General features: G+C 40.1%; 1 pseudogene; it reads right to left on the reverse strand.

Annotated features, from left to right (window-relative positions):
* Nucleotides 1-12,090: 12,090 nt before the first annotated feature.
* On the reverse strand, nt 12,091-12,853 carry LOC111139820 (annotated as a pseudogene).
* Nucleotides 12,854-13,166: the final 313 nt, after the last annotated feature.

The raw sequence follows: 13,166 nt of genomic DNA on the forward strand, positions 1-13,166 counted from the left end.
TTTAGTGCAATTGCTATTAACATACTAACAGGGATTTTAATAGATTTGAGCCAGATGATTTTGAAAATGTATATGAAAAATAGATGGAGAGAGTATTGAGGGGAATTTTGACAACATAAGAGGATTTTCTGTACTAGATATTAAGGTGTTATAATTGGTCCATGCAGTAGAGGCAGTTCAGGTGCTGCCACTGGAATGCATGGAAATGTCATCTGTGACATTGAAAATGATGAAGAAAGGAAGGATTAGTCAAGGAACCTGGTTGGGACAAATAGCCATAAACATGGGAACACTGCTACTCATATCATACAAATAATTTCCCTATGTAGTAAAGACACAGTTTATTTTTTTTCAATAATATTGATTTTATTTATTTTATTATTTATTTCACATTTTTATTTAAATTCCTGTTAGTTAAAATATAGTGTAATATTAGTTTCATGGGTAGAATTTAGTGATTCATTGCTTACATATAACATCCAGTGCTCATCACAAGTGCCTTCCCTGATACCCATCACCCATTTAGCCCATCACCCCCCCACTCCTCTCCCTCCATCAACCTTCAGTGTGTTCTCCATAGTTAAGAGTCTGTTTCATGGTTTGCCTCTCTCTTTCTCCTACCTATGTTCACCTGTTTCTTTTCTTAAATTCCACATGAGTAAAATCACATGTTATTTGTCTTTCTCTGACTGACTTGTTTGACTCTAGCTTCATCCACATCATTATGAATTGCAAGATTTCATCCTTTCTGAAGGCTGAGTCATATTCCATTATATATATACTATATCTTTATCCATTCCTTTGTCCATGGACATCTGGGCTTTTTCCACAGTTTGGCTATTGTGGACATTGCTACTACAAACATTGGGGTGCAAGTGTCCCTTTGGATCACAATATTTGTATCCTTTGGGTGAATACCCAGTAGGGCAATTGCTGGGTCCTGGGGTAGCTCTATTTTTAATGTCCTGGGGAACCTCCGTACTGTTTTCCAGAGTGGATGCACCAGCTTGCATTCCCACCAACAGTGTAAGAGTGTTCCCCTTTCTCCACATCCTCACCAACACTTGTTGTTTCCTGAGTTGTTAATCTTAGCCTTTCTGACTGGTGTGAGGTGGTATCTCTTTGTGGTTTTGATCTGTATTTTCCTGACGAGTGAGGTTGAGCATCTTTTTATGTTTGTTAGACATTTGTATGTCTTCTTTGGAGAAATGTCTTCTGCCCATTTCTTAACTGGATTATTTGGGGGGGGTTAAGTTTAATAACTTCTTTACAGATTTTAGATAGTAACCCTTTATCAGATATGTGATTTGAAAATAACTTTGTATGTTGTCTTTGAGTTCTGTTGGTTGTTTCCTTCACTGTGTAGAAGCTTTTTATTTTGATGAAGTCCCAATAGTTCATTTTTGCTTTTCCTTCTCTTGCATTCAGCGACACATCTAATATAGATGTTGCTGTGGGTGATGTCAAAGAGGTTGCTGCCATTTTGATGGATTCCTCTAAAAGTAGATCTAAATGTAGAGTAGTCTGACTATAGTTAATTATGCTGTATTGCACTCTTGAAATTTGTTAAGAAGGTAGATATTAAGTGTTCTCATCACACACACACACACACACAAACGCACAGAGTAAAAGGGCGACTATGTGAAATGATGGCTATGTTAAATATCTTGTTGTTGGTGGTTATTTCACAATGCATACTTGTTTCAAAAGATTACATTATATACCATATATAAACCTGGATTAAAAAAGCCAACAAATTTCATTGCATGTCATGTAAGAATATTGACTTTGATCATTAAATTAACAGAATGGAATTACATAAAAGCATATTGTTTCCATGGGTGGGGGGGATAAAGACATAAACCATTTAGAAGAAGATAGAGCAAAATATCTAAGATATAAGTTGAATGAATTTCTTGGAATAGACTTAAAATGCACACAGTATAAAGGAAAACTTAGTAAATTAAACTACACTAAAAAGTAAAATTTTTGAGTATTGTAAAGTTAACATTTTAGCACCAGCTTAAGACTTTTTCTGCTAGGCTCTGGTCCACATTTCCCTCCAGCCATCATTATGCCCACACATGCCACAAACTGCAGGAGATATAATCTGACAGCATGGCACATCAGTGGGCCACCTGTGATTCTTCATAGTGTTTCTGTGACACTGCTTAGGGCACATGCAGAACCACTCCCTTCTGCTCAATCTGTCAATACAACAAAGTGAATGCTTGTGGAGCTGCCTTTAACCAACACTGGTGGGGGCCCCATGAAGATTTCCACCCATTTTCTTTTTCTTTTTAAAAAATATTTATTTATTTGACAGAGAGAGAGATAACGAGAGAAGGAACACAAGCAGGGGCAGAGGGAGAGGGAGAAAGAGGCTCCCCACTGAGCAGGGAGCCCAATGTGAGGCTTGATCCCAGGACCCTGGAATCCTGACTTGAGCTGAAGGCAGATGCTTAATGACTGAGTCACCCAGGCCCCCCTTCACCCCTTTTCTGAGATACATTCTACAAGTCTTTCAGAAGGTCCACTGGGACTGAGCCTCTGTATCTAGCTGTAGACGCCAGTTCATTAGGCTTCCCTTGTATTTGTTTCCTTTTCTTATGGGGTGTAGTGTGTCCCCTGCCCCCCCCCCAGGACTTTTCAATTCAGAGGTTAAAATCCTCACCCCTGGTACCTCAGAGTGTGACTTTACTTGGAAATAAAGCTGTTGCAGATGTCATTAGTTAAGATGGGAACACGGGGAGTGTTGTGAGTCCTAATTTATATCTAACATGAGATGGGGAGAGTGGAATTTGGACACAGACATGCATGCAGGGAAAACACCAGGTGAGGATGAATGATGACAGAGATGTACCAGCCATGTAATGCTGGGGATTTCCCACAGACCACTCGAAGCTAGGAGAGAGACATGGAACAGATTCTTTCCTATAACCCTGAGAGGACCCAAATCTGCTGGCATACCACGGTCAGATTCCTACCCTCCAGAATTTGGGGATGATACATGTCTATTGTTTAGATTATGCTGTTTGTGGCAGCCCCAGCAAATACATACAATCCGTAACAGCAAAATGTACAGTTGGGTTACAATGGTACCATTCAGTCCCAGAATCAAGGCATTCGACTGAAGATTTCCCAGTAACCAAACTTTGAAGAAATACCTGTAGGAAAGGAGGAGGTCCACTGTACACTAGTATGTCCTCATCTTAATTAACTACAACTGCAATGTTGTTTTTCCAAATAAGGTCATATTCTGAGATTGTAGGGATTGGGAATTCAGTATATGAATTCTGGGAAACACAGTTCAACTCATAAATGTTATCTCTCCCCAAATTCATGTAAAATTATTCACTGTCTCCCCAAATCCCCTGAAGTCTTAACTCACTTCAGCACCCAATTTCATCTGAACAGCATCTAAATCAGATATAGGTGAGACTTGAGGGATGATTCATCCTTTCCAGCTGTGAACCCATGAAGCCAGACATCTTGCCATGTGCTTTCCAAATACGATGGTGGGGCAGGCATAGGATAGACCCTCTCATTCCAAGGGAGAGAAATCAGAAGGGAAACAGGGGCATTGGTTCCAAGCAAGTATGCAACTTGATGGCAGATTTCATTAGATTTGAAGGCTTGAGAATAATCCTCTTTGGCTGTCCTCTGCCCTCCTTGTCTATGCCCTGGGACCGAGGAAAAGACAACCCCACTTCTGAGACTCTACCCCCTGGGTCCTGATGTCAGTGACAGCCTTGTTAAACTCAGACCACCTCTGGGATTATTCTTTCTTTTTCTTGAAGAATAATATGTATTTCCAGATATATAGCTCAGTTTGCCCTTTTTCTGCCAGTGGAATCTTACATTGACAGTCTTCCTTCATTTCATTCTGTATCTGCCTCCTTACTTTTCCAAGCTGTCAGTGTTTCTGCTGATAGAACATTCACAGAAATTTTGTTCGTTTTTTGTGCAATTTGTAGGGGTTCAAACTGTCAAAGAGGGTCCTTTGTAGATCTGTCTCATATAACCACATTTCTATTCCTGGCGTCAGTTGGGTGGATCACCTGGGTAGTGTCACTGTTGGATTGTGAAAGTGATTATACACACACACACACACACACACACACACACACATATGTATATGTATATGTGTATATATATATATATACACATATACATATATATACATATATATACATATATATACACATATACATATATATATTTATAAATAAATATATATATATATATAAACAACTTTAAATAGTAAGTTACTATGTAAATATTTACTATTTATCTTTAGTCAAACAGTTATACTGAGATGTCTTAATGTTCTAGTAGTTTGTCTAGTGGGTTCATCTAGTGATTTACTCATTTTTCCTATATAGATAATGCCTTCAAATAATAACAAGGCTGTCTCTTCTTTACTCATCCTCCTACATCTTATTCTTCCTTCTTGGTTTGTTACATTATATAGTTTTTAATGTGGGAAACAGAGGCAGAAGAAAAATTATTAAATTTATTTAATAAATTTATTTATTAAATAAATATTTATTAAATATTTATTTATTAATAAAAATGATTAATTTATTATTAAATTTCCTTACTATCTACAACCCATTGACAAGTCCTTCAAACAGGTAGAGTGATATTTCTCTAGGTATCCAACTGCTTCGATGTTGATACTTTGTTAAGGGCAACTGGTAATCTTAGCCTGACCCCCCAGGATCCTGAAAGTTTACTTTAACATATGAAAATTATTTTGGAAACTTCCTTAATCTCTACCCCCAGATACATGTTAGCAATCATCCTCCAAGCATATGGCTCACCACTATACATCTGAAAGGTCTCATGACTAAGGTTTTATTAGATGGTAATAAGTGAATTTTCTCAACAATAGCTAGCCCCTCAAGGTCCTGACAACCTTGCTTCTAAATTCCTTAGAGACTTATGCTCTCCCTAACCCCTCCCAACTTGAAAGCCATTCCTCATGACCCTGGTGCAGCTCTTTCTGCCCACAGGTCCTGTCTTTGTGCTTTAATAAAATCACCTTTTTATACCAAAGTCATCTCAAGAATTCTTTCTTGGTCATCCTCTTTGAACTCTAATGTCTTCTCCTACATCGGTTTTTGCTACTTGGAGTGGTGGTGATATTTCTGTTATGCTCCATGGTTTAATAGGAACTGATTTAAGATTCACAATTCTTGGTTTCTTTTAGAGTAAAACGTATTTACAGGTTACAATCAGGACTGTAAGTTCTGGGTTACTACTGGGTTATTTTTATAAATAAACAAGTCAGTACTTGAAAGTGATATTTCTTGTTCCAAAGTAAGATTAAAGGATTTTTATTTAATTTCTTGGCTTTTTATCTTTATTTTATATAAAGAAAAACTAGGTTCCTAAGCATATTAACCTCATTATAGATTTATTTTATCCTATCATCGAAGTATCTGTGTATCCATCACCTATCAACAAACTATTAAATAATTACAAAATCAAGATACAGAAATTGAAGATTTCTTTTTTTGTATGTGTGTATTATGTTAGTCACCATACAATAACACATTAGTTTTTTTCTAATTTAATTTTATTTTTTTAGTGTTCCAAAATTCATTGTTTATGTACCACACCCAGTGCTCCATGCAATACGTGCCCTCCTTAATACCCACCCCCAGGCTCACCCATCTCCTCCAGCCCCCTCCCTTCTAAAACTCTCAATTTGTTTCTCGGATCTTCATGGTTGTTTTTGTCTGGAAACAGGTTATACAGCAACAGTATGGTTTGACAGCTCATTAAAACTAAATCTCGGTAGAGACTGCACCATTTTATGCTGATATTGAAACCTGTTCTGACTCTTCTCCTCTGTAGTTGAATTGTTTTTCTGATTGGATACATTTAGATTCTACTTCTTTTAAAAAATATTTTATTTATTTATTTGACAGAGATCGCAAGTAGCCAGAGAGGAAGGCAGAGAGAGAGGGGGAAGCAGGCTCCCTGCTGAGCAGAGAGCCCGGAAGCGGGGTTTGATTCCAGGACGTTGGGATCATGACCGAAGGCAGAGGCTTTAACCTACTGAGCCACCCAGGTGCCCCTAGATTCTACTTTTTTATCTTTGAAGCTAAGTAACTTCATTAGGCACTTCTCTTTCAATACTGCATGTTCTATTTCTTTCTGGCCTTTTAATCTACAGATTCAATTCTCTCTTATTTCAAGAACATGCTATGTTTTAATAATTTCCAGATGCATCTGTTTTGGTGTGTTTTCGTTAGTGATAATAATTTTGTGTGAAAGGACAGTCATAGTCTTCTATGCCTGTCATCATTTTCTATCTGCATGACTTAATTTATCTTTGTGGCTTAGTTTTCTGTAATTTTCTTCTATTTTCACCAGGAGATATATTTTTAAAGATTTTATTTATTTACTTGAAAGAAAGAGAGAGTGTGCATGAGTGCGGTGGAGGAGCAGAGGAAGAAGGAGAAGCAGACTCCCTGCTGAGCCGCCCCCGCCCACACCCCTACCTGGGGCTGGATCTCAGGACCTGAGATCATGACCTGAGTCCAAAGGCAGAGCTTAACCAACTGAGCCATCCAGGCATCCCTTCAGCAGTAAATACTTTGCTTGTGCTTCCTCCAAAGTATTTTGTGGTGGTACTAGAGAGGTCTGGAGAGCTTTGAACTCCCAGGATCTGATCAGACCCTGTTGGCACCTTTGCCAATCACATCGCCACAATGCATGTTTGTGTCATGTTTCCCACTAAGAGTTGCAGGGCTTAGAAGTCAGTGGGTTGAGGGCACTCCCCTCTCCCCTCTCTCCTTCCCATCTCACCTCCAGCCAGAGGAATGTCTGATTCCAACCTCTAGGAGCTACCCCACTTTCCCTGTTGTTATAGATGTGGACTGTACCACACAGAGAGAGCCACACATCACACACAGCTGCATACCACACCCTCAACATTGTCATTGCCATGGCCCATCCTGGTCAAGATCATGATCTCTGGACTGACCACACGGGCCAGTACCCCCTCACTATTCATTGACTGCGTGACCATGGGATCCCCTTTATCTCTGTGTCTGAGTCCTCATCTGTAACATGACAAAGATCATCACATCTGCTTCACACACAACTGGCGTGTGAGGAAGAAATGAGTTAATATCTGTAAAGCACTTAGAATAATGCCTGTCATGCAAGAGGTACCATTAAGTCTCTTTCAGCTCTAAGTGTGTCTGAGAAATGAGGACTATCCTATTATTGGGATAAGACTGCAGGTTCTCATCACATTCTTCATCTCCGTAATAATGGAGTACTGTGTGACAGTGGGTGACCAGCTGTGCATGGGGGTAGGATCTCTGTGCCTGACCCGGGGTAGATAGATATTTGTAGCTTGAGTGTGATTGGACAACTATGCCTGTTTTCAGTCCTGTGTCTTTACTTATTCCTGCTTAGAACTCTCTTAATGGACATGTGCATTCTAACCTTTGAGGAGCTATTATCTTCCCTGGTATATCCATCAGTAGCTGTCTGTTCAGAATATATACTTGAACTGTGCTGTGTTTTCTATGGCTCTGTGTTGTGGACTGAATTTTATCCCCCCAACCCTAAATTCCTATGTTGAAACCCCAAACCCCAGTACCTCAAAAAGGTGATTGTATTTAAAGATAGAGACTTCAAAAAGGATATTAAGTTAAAGCACACTCATTAGGCTAGGTTATAATTCAGTCTGATTGGGTCCTTATAAGAAGAGTAGTTAGGACACATACATGCGAAGAGGGAAAACCATATGCACACACAAGGAGAAGACAGTTATCCACAGGCCAAGGAGAGAGACCTGAGGAGAAATCTACCCTGCTGACATGTTTATTTTGGACTTTGCAGCCTCTAAAACTGTGGCAACATAACTTTCTGTCATTTAAGCTGCCCATTAAGCTGATGGTGGTATTTGTTATGGCAGCCCTAGCAAACTAGTATGGTCTAAATGCTCTAATGCAGAGTTAGTGCAGAAAATCCATGCCTTTTGGCACCAATAAAAGGGTCTAAATTACTTATCAATAGCCAAATGGTCATAGGTCCAGGCAAATGCATTCAAAGATCAAATAAGTGATAATGAAATTTCAGCATCAAACATATAAAGTGAATAACTGGGGTTCGAGGAATCAAGTAAAATTTGAAAGCTTTATTCCATTTCCTCAAGGAAGACTTCACTTAGATGAGATCTAAGGTTGAACATAAAACAGAGTTGTGTACCCTGAGCGTGGAATGGCAGAAGCAGAAAAGTTAGAAAAGAAATTGATGAGCTGTTTAAGAAGAAAGAAAGAAAAAGAAAGTGGGCAGAGGAAAAAGTGGGATGAAGAATGCAAAAGGAAGGGCACCGAATAATTCTGCTAATGAAGATTATAGGCTAATAGAAATGTATGTATTCCATTACTGAAGTAGTTTGGTACTCCTCAAGCCTCTTGAAATGAATGAGCAGTTCCCAGGACTGAAGCTGACAAAGCATGGAGAATGATTCAGTAGGTCCTGAGGCCATGCCAAGTGTCTGCATGACAAATTCTAATAAGGGGAAATCTCTTTCTGAGTGATTATACATGGAGCTGTTCTTCCCAAGCTGTTCTGCTCATGTATATCATCTAGGAACAGGATAAAACACAGATTCAGGCTTAGTGGGTTTGGCTTAGAACCTGGGATTCTGCATTTATATCATGCTCCAGGTGATACTGATGCTGTGTATCCCACACTGGAGCAGGTCCAGAGATACATGCATTTGCCTGGGAAGCAGGGATAGGTCGGCTGAGCTGTACTCAGACAAGTACATGGTTCTCTTTTATTGCAGGATAGAGAGGACTGCATTAGCAGATTATGCTTTTGTTGACTTCTTTATTTATATCAACATTTAAGTAAAAACAGTCCGGTGGAATGTCTTCTCTGAAGATGGATCGAATTTTCCAACCGAAACCTTGCATATTGCATATAAAACAAGTATCGGGAAGCATCTGAAAGAAGAGAGAAGAGGCCAGCTGGGGGCCTCCGGACGCAAGGAATGACACTGTGGTGAGGTCCCTGGCTTCAGTTTCCTTGTTTTTTATTCATTCCTCTCCCCCAGTCTTGGAGCTCATGAAGTTCTTTTCAACATATGATGCTGGACTAATTGGATATTCACATGCTGAATAAGAAAATAAACCTCTGCCCAACCTTACATTTCATGTAGAAATCAACAAAAATGGGATGCACAGCTGGCTTGGTCAGTGGAAAATGAACTCTTGTTCTGGGGTTGTACATTCAAGCCCCATGCTGGATGTAGAGATTACCTAAAAATAAAATGAAAAAGCACAAAAATTTAAGAAACAACATAGGAGAAAGTTTCTATAGCTTGGACCTACAGCATGGAGAGATTTTAGATATGACACTAAATGCATGATCCATAAAAGGAAAACTTGGTAAACTGGATTTCATTAATATTTAAAATGTTTGGGGGCTCCTGGGTGGCTCAGTCAGTTGGGTGTCCCACTCTTCATTTCAGCTCAGGTTATGATCTCATTGGTTCAAATTAGATCAAACCCCAAGTTGGGCTCACTCAGTGCAGAGTCTGCTTGAGGATTCTCTCTCTCTGCCCTTGTGTCCACTAACCCTCTCTCTAGGATAAATAAATAAATCTTTAAACAAATTTTAGTGGTGGCTGGGTGGCTCAATGTGCTAAGCATCTGCCTTTGGCTCAGGTCATGATCTCAGGTTCCTGGGATCAAGTCCCTCATCAAGCTCTTTGCTCAGCTTGCTTCTGCCTCTCACTCTGTCCCTATGCTCTCTCTCTCAAATAAATAAATGAAATCTTAAAAAAATTTAAATGTTTGCTGTGTGAAAGACTTTGTTAAAATGATGGGAAAAACAACAACAACAACAGCAACAACAAGCTACAGATAAGGATCAGGTATTTCCAAACCATATGTCTGACAAGAAACTTCCCTGTAGAATATACAAGGAAATCACAAATTTAACAACAGAAAACAATTAGAAAACAGGCAAAAGATAAGATTTATTGAGGACGATTCACTGATGAAAGATGAAGAACGTTCATCATTGATAGACATTAGAGAAATTAAAATTAAAATCAGTGAGATATTCTTAGGCATCTATCAGAATGGGTAAAATTAAAACAAAAAACAAAAAACAACAACACCAAATGCTTCCAAGGATGCAGAGAAACTGGATTGCTCCCATGTTTTTTGTGGGAAAAGTAAGTTTTACAGCTGCCCCTGGGAAGCTTATGGCAGTTTCTTACAACATTAGACAGGTGCTTACTATATGATTCAGCAATTGTACTCTTTGGCATTTGTCCCAGAGAAACACAATTCTAATGATCACACAAATCCTGTTCAAAAATGTTCATAGCAGCTTTATTCTGATAGCCCCAACCTGGAGGCAGCACAGAATCTTTCAGTGGGTGAATTAGATGAACTGAAGCATCGATACCCTCAAATACTCTTTGGCAATTAAAAGCAAAAACAAGCGAAAAAAAAAAAAAGCTATTGATACACACAACAACCGATACATTTCCAGAGAATTCTGCTGAATGAAAAATGCCAGTCTCGAAAGTCTACTTTTTATGTAGTTATATTTGTATAAAATTCTCAAATTGGCCAAAATGTAGAAACACAGCATAGATGGGTTAATGCCAGGATTTAAACAGGTGTGATTGGGGTGGGAGAGAAGCAGGTGTGGCTTTCAAAGACAGTGAGAAGGATGCTTGTGTGGGGGGAAATACTCTGTATTTTCTGTTTATCAATGTCAATATGCTTGTTACATTGTAGTACAGTTTTGCAAGATGTTACCACTGGTGGACACTGGGTAATGGGTCTATGGGATACCTATTAATTCTTACAGTTGCATATGCATCTACAATTACCTCAAAATACAATGCTTCATTTAAAATAAATCCAGCGTAGCAGGCACAGTAAGAATGTCTTTATAGCCATAAGATTGTAACAGTTTTGAGATTATTATTTTCTTTAGGGTATTTCAAGAATGAGAACTCCTGTATTAGTTTCTTATCTTTATTCTGCTCACACATGGAGCTTTTGCTTAACAGAAAGTGATGTGTGGGAATTATACTAAGCGTAATCTGTAAGATAACCAGGGCTGTACCTTCCTCTTGATTAGATTTGTATTCTGGATTGCTTTCATGATGTCAAGAGTTATGAGACATGAAGCCAGTGGTTTACAGCTCTGAACCCACACTTGTATCACCCAGCTTCATGGTGAGGGTGATGCTGGGAGTGTGCATGCCATTTCTTGCTCATTTCTTATGAGACTTCATATAAGCAGGTGGGCTGCAAGCAGGCTGGTGTTGGGAAGGAGACGCGTTCTTCCCTCTTTGCTTTTTGTTTGGTTTCTTTCCTGTTCGTTTCATCTCTAGGGGCATTCAATGAATGAAGTTGAATGAAAAAACCAGTGTTTCCTCAATGACATCAGCCCCAGCCAGCAATGCTTCTGTCTCAGAAGTAGGAAGTCTGAAAACTTATGCTCCCAGGGGCCTCTTCTCTGGGTCATAAGTTTGAAAAAATTTTATTCTTTTTTTGTGTTCCCCTAGTGGTAGGGGGTGCTTCTTTTTGCTTTTTCCTTCCTTCAATATCTAGTTAATAATTCCTCATAATAAATGCTCTCTTTTTGTTTTTATAATGAGAGTGGTGTCTACTTCCTGACAAGTCCCAGTGTTACTCCAGCATCTCTGTTTAAAGATAACAGAGTCAGGGGGCACCTGGGTGGCTCAGTTGGTTAAGCCTCTGCCTTCAGCTCAGGTCATGATCTCAGGGTCCTGGGATCCAGCCCCACATTGGGCTTTCCACTCAGTAGGGAGCCTGCTTTTCCCTCCCTCTCTGCCTACTTGTGATCTCTCTCTCTCTCTGTCAAATAAATAAATAAATAAATAAGTATTTTTAAAAAAAGATAACAGTGTCAGGTGCATCAAATGTACATTTCATTAGTCCACTGTACAAAGCAGGCTGATGTCCCCTCCACTAGAGGTGATAGTTCAGAGTTCTCATGCATGAGAATCACACATTTGAGCAAAGGAAGCTGATCTCCCTTTGAGTCTGAGCCCTTTTCTCACTCTTCACTGGCCATTCTATCTTTCCATAAGAGCCTCTTGAAAGCTCCCTTTATGTCCTTGTTCTTCAAAGTGTAGATGAGGGGGTTGAGAGTGGGAGTCACCACAGTGTAGAAAAGAGTTAGGAACTTGTCTCCCTTCTGGGAAAAGTGACTCCGGGGTCAGATGTAGACAGCAGTGACACTGCAGTAGAAGAAAAAGACAACGGCCAGGTGGGAAGAGCAGGTGCGGGAGGCCTTGGTTCTGCCCTGCTGGGACTGGATGGTCAGCACCGCCTGGGCGATGTGGCCATAGGAGACAAGGATGAGCAGAAGAGGCCCCATCAAGAAGATGGCACCAATCACTGAAATCTGGAGCTCATTGACATGTGTGTCTCTGCAGGCCAGACGGATCAGTGCAGGGACCTCACAGACAAAGTCATCAACCTGGTGGTGGTGGCAAAAGGGGATTTTCATGGTGGTGGGAGACTGTACCAAGGTGCAAAAATTCCACTTGCCCAGACCAGGAATGCCAGCTTGTGACACAGGCTTGGGCACATGATTACTACATAGTGCAGGGGTTGACATACTGCCACATAGCGATCAAAGGCCATGACCAGCAGCAGGACACACTCTGCAGCTCCAAGTCCCAGGAAGATGTAAAGCTGGACTGCACATCCCAGGTGGTCTTGTCCGAGCCCCAGAAATTGACCAGCATCTGGGGGATGCAGCTCGTGGTAAAGCAGAGGTCCAGGATGGAGAGGTGGGTGAGGAAGAAGTACATGGGGGTGTGCAGGTGAGGGTCTAGGTGAGACAGGAGTAATGATGGTGGTGTTGCCCATGAGGGTTACTGTGTAAAAGACAGACACAGCTACAAATAGGGTCATTTCTAGCCTGGGGTTATCTGAGAAGCCCAAGAGGAAGCCATCTGGGATGGTGCCATTGGCATTTCTATCCAGCGCCCACCTGGAACTACAAGGAGCAACCCATCAATTAGAATACCACCTAGAAGAGGTAGAGAAAAGTGATTTTTGATCTCAGAAAATTGCCCTTTCTTCATTAATATTTTCTCTAAGCTTTTACTGACTTTTCTTTTA

This window comes from Enhydra lutris, unplaced genomic scaffold (assembly GCF_002288905.1).
Source record: "Enhydra lutris kenyoni isolate GAN:26980312 unplaced genomic scaffold, ASM228890v2 scaffoldscaffold120, whole genome shotgun sequence".
Lineage (NCBI taxonomy): Eukaryota > Metazoa > Chordata > Mammalia > Carnivora > Mustelidae > Enhydra > Enhydra lutris.